This window comes from Myxocyprinus asiaticus, chromosome 32, assembly GCF_019703515.2.
Source record: "Myxocyprinus asiaticus isolate MX2 ecotype Aquarium Trade chromosome 32, UBuf_Myxa_2, whole genome shotgun sequence".
Taxonomy (NCBI): Eukaryota; Metazoa; Chordata; class Actinopteri; order Cypriniformes; family Catostomidae; genus Myxocyprinus; species Myxocyprinus asiaticus.
This window is the reverse complement of record NC_059375.1, coordinates 11,122,237-11,126,752: the sequence shown is the minus strand read 5'-3', so window position 1 is coordinate 11,126,752 and position 4,516 is coordinate 11,122,237.

The window sequence follows — 4,516 nt, the reverse complement described above, 5'->3', positions numbered from 1 at the left end:
CTGTTTAAAAAAAAAAAAAACAACAACTTTAGAACAGGAACATTGCTTACATATATGTTGAAAGTTTTCTAATACCAATATATAATACTGAAAACAATGTATCTATTACATGCTGTATATTAAATATGCACTGATTAAAGCCATTACAACGTGAAAAACAATATAATATGGTAACTGGAAAACATAAACAATAAACTCAATAAAAGTAAAAAAAATAAATAAATAAATAAAAAAAATAGAAGGGATCCCTCGCGCATGCGCATTCCGTTAAGATGCTTTCGCCTGCGCTTTTATGCTCACATTACTACGGAAGCCCTGAACCGCGAGGTGGAAAAAAAATAACGGTTAAAAAAAAAAAAACACACACAAAAAAAAAAAATATATATATATATATATATATATATATATATATATATATATATATATATATATATATATATATATATATATATATATATATAGTGTCTCAGTTCCTTCCTGAGACTAAGTCTTACATTTTTTTCCCTCTTCCTAAATATTTTTTTCTCTCTCTTCAAAAAATATTTGGAAGAGAGAAACATTTTTTTTTTTTTTTTTGAAGATATTTTTTTTTTTTTTTTTTTGGAATTGTACACCAGACCCTGTAGAGTGGCGATTAGCACAATTAAAAGCTGCACACATTGTCATGTCGGCTTTAAATGCAAAATAAAATACATACATCGTCCAATCCTTACAGCCACTATCACGTTTATACTAATTAACTTTTTCCCTTATTGCTGACCCACTGTAATAATTATTCACAGCAGACGTACATTAAAACAAATACTACTAATTATATGTTAGAATATTTAATTTTAATTGTATTTAAGAGCTCCTTGATTTCTACAAATAATAAAAGATTTAATAAATGTATTGACCTAATAATTACTTAAAAATGGCATCATTTCAGATAGATGTTTCATGAATTACACTGTAAAAAAATTACAAAAATTAAAATAATATTCTGGCAACTGTGGTTGCCAGAATAATTATGTAAAAAATACAGTAAAAATGTTAACAACTTTACAGAACAACCTGTACATTTGTACAGTTTAAAACTGTTGTAATTTACATAAACTCGATGGCACTGTAAAAAAAAATCTGTTAAATTTACAGTAAAAAAAATCTGAAACTGTAAAAATCTGCTTTTTACATTATAAGGTATTGTTAATCACCATATAGATTACAGAAGAGCACCTGATGACATTAAGTTCACCAGTAGTGTCTCTTCCAGGAGCAATGACCAATAAACTTGTAGAGACAGTGCTCAGTGTCACTCACACAAACACTAAACACCATCAGGGTAACACATGTGAAATTAAAATAATACAATAAACATTAACTAAACCACATCAAATATAAAACAGAACACCCCAATGTACGTAACTGATATTAAAAATAAGAAGAAACATAACTATTCCCATAAAATATAATGAAATATGATCAGGGAATTGTTGGAATGCCCGATTATTACATGTACTCTCTTGTTAAACATAATGTCAATTTTTTCCATTAATTATACAGGAAAATCATACTTTTTACATCTAAAAAATTTAATTTTTACAACATTTTATTGTAAAAACTACTCTATTATCTTTTAAAATATATATAAAAAAATACTGTATATTTTACAGTTAATATTCATTAATCAATTAACATTTTATTTCTGTAGCATTTTTACAGTCTTTTACCGTTAAAATTACAGACATTTTTTACAGTGTATGCATTACAAATTAATTCACTATATGGTTTTATGAGCCGAACATACAATCCACTCTAAAATACGATGAAGACACATCCACATCCTGTTTCCAGTATCATTCCATCATGTTTTCATACACCAACCACTAAAAATAGAGCAGATGAGAGAAAGAACGCGAGGCAGCAGCTGAATGACAGAGAGCTTCTCCTCTTCAGAGTTGTAACTTGACACTGCGTCTTTGAAAAGCGGCCTGAGATATGTATCAAGCAGTCAAAGACATCTGTCTATGCATGTTTATGTAGAAAAACATTTAAATTCAGACAGGCACATGAAGGTGTCCTGTCTAAGTCTACATAGGATGAATCACCCATAACAGGCTCATCTCTCTCCCCTTCACCTGTGTGATTCACTGAGCACCAATGGGCAGGGCCAAGAGGCCATGCAGATGTATTTAGTCCTTGTGACATCACAAGTTCCACGAATTCCAAATAAGCCATTTTAGCAGCTTGGTTTAAATAAATGCTCTTTTTCTATTAAGGAGGAAGTTTTCAGTTCTGAAATTTACAGTATGTTTTTATAGTACAATTACCTCTTAGATGTCAAAAGATCAAGGAAAATTTTATTCCTCATGTCATGTCCCCTTTAAGGTTTGCATCCGTTCTTCTCAAGAGTAGATTCTCACCCCTCCTCCGCAGGCAGGGAGAGGGTGTTTGGGTGAAAGAAAATATCCTTGTCTGGGTGAAGACATAATATATAGTGATTTTCCCAAGTGTTCCACCACTGCCTTTAAGAAAGAAAGGGCAACATCAACTCTACAAAAAGTCAAGATTCCAAAGATTGTTAGACCAGAGAACTCGTAAGTGTGAATTGATTATTAGAAATGGTAGAAGCCACATGTAAGTATCATGGGGGTACATTACATGTGATTTTTACAATGAAAACTGAACTCAATATGTGGCTTGTTTAGATTTTCAGACAGTGATCCAAAGTTTTGTAATTTCATGAGAAATATTTCTTAATTGTCTAAATGGACTCTTTTCTTAAGTCAACCAGCCAGAACATTATGGTATAACTGGAAAAATATACCACTATCAACTTCGTGGTTCAAAACCCAACAGATGTTCAAGTAGACATCCAGGACACTACAATTATTCTAAGGTGAGAAAATCAAGTTTCGCTATCATGCAACGTATTTATTTATGTTTAGAATGATTTTTATATTAGTTTCTTAGTAAGAGTATCCCACAGGAAAGCGAAATAACAGATTAAATCAGATCAATATTTAAGTTCTTCATTACTATAAATCTCCACTTTCACATTCACTTTCACATTCTTCTTCTTTTGTTTTTAGCAGCATTCTTTGTGTATATCACCACCTACGGGACAGGGAGGAGAATTTATAGTAAAAAAGGATTTAAATATTTATCACTTCAGAAGATATGGATTTAACTACTAGAGTCTTATGGATTACTTTTATGCTGCCTTTATGTGCTTTTTGGAGCATCAAAATTTTGGCCTACAGAGCTAAAATATTCTTCTAAAAATCTTATTTTGTGTTCTGCAGAAGAAAAGAAGTCACACATCTGGGATGGCATGAGGGTGAGTAAATGATGAGAGAATTTTCATTTTTGGGTGAACTATGCTTTTATAAACAATGCTATTGCATTAGGTAACAAAAAATCAAACAAAGAGGCATTATTTTATAGAACACCAACATTTTAAGCAAAACACTTCACTAAAAGAGTTTATTATTATTATTATTATTTATTTAGGTTTTATTATAAAACAATAGATATACAGTACTTTTCAAACACTTTCTGTTTTATCAAATGTTAGAAATATGACCATAGTACTGTACTACACCTATGTTTACTCTGCTAGGACACCAGAAAAGTGGGGAATTACTTCATACATCCACTAAAATGTATTCATTGGGACTATTTATTTTAAAATAATTGCAAGAATGGCTAAGAAAAGTTACCTGGTTATGAGAAAATATCTAGCATCCTTTGTTGGCCGATGCTACTTGATTTGGTATTTTGTTTTCTGACACAATGAATTACATTCACTTAACTGTCCAAATAATTTATGGGGCCACTGTATATAGAAAGACTCTTTTTTGCCCATTAGCCAGCATGGCTGTTAGTAGACTTTGATAACTGGAGGGAATGGGAACAGGAGGAGGAAGACGGCATGGCAGAATATGAGCAGTACATTGATGTTAGTCCCTGGCAGAGGTGGGTAGTAACGCGCTACATTTACTCCGTTACATTTACTTGAGTAACTTTTTGGGAAAAAAAATACTTTTAGAGTTGGTTTAAAAGTGGGTACTTCTTACTCTCACTCAAGTACATTTCTAATTATTTTTTTTTTAACTTTTACTTCTTTACAATGGGTGGCGTTCCTGTCATTACATTACTGGGTTTAATTTTAATTAATGTGTAATTTATTGAGAGATTATTGAATGGGAATTTTACAAGCGGAAGTTCACACAGAGGTGCGCTCTGCTGTCACAGACTGTCACTCAAGTCGTTAATGCTGCAGCATCAAACTCTTCAAACAAAGTGAAACACTTTCTTCGCTCCGCACAGTGAAAATAATAACAATAATAATAATAGTTTCGTCATGCAATGCCTTCATTTAACACCAAGACAAGCGGATATTTCAAGATTAAAATCACAGCTTCAATTTAAGGCAGCACGCTGAGGTAAAATTTGGCTCTAATGATAACACAGACTTTTCTGTGTAATGTGATGGTAATTTTCAGGGTGATTCTATAAATATGGGCTCTTGTGA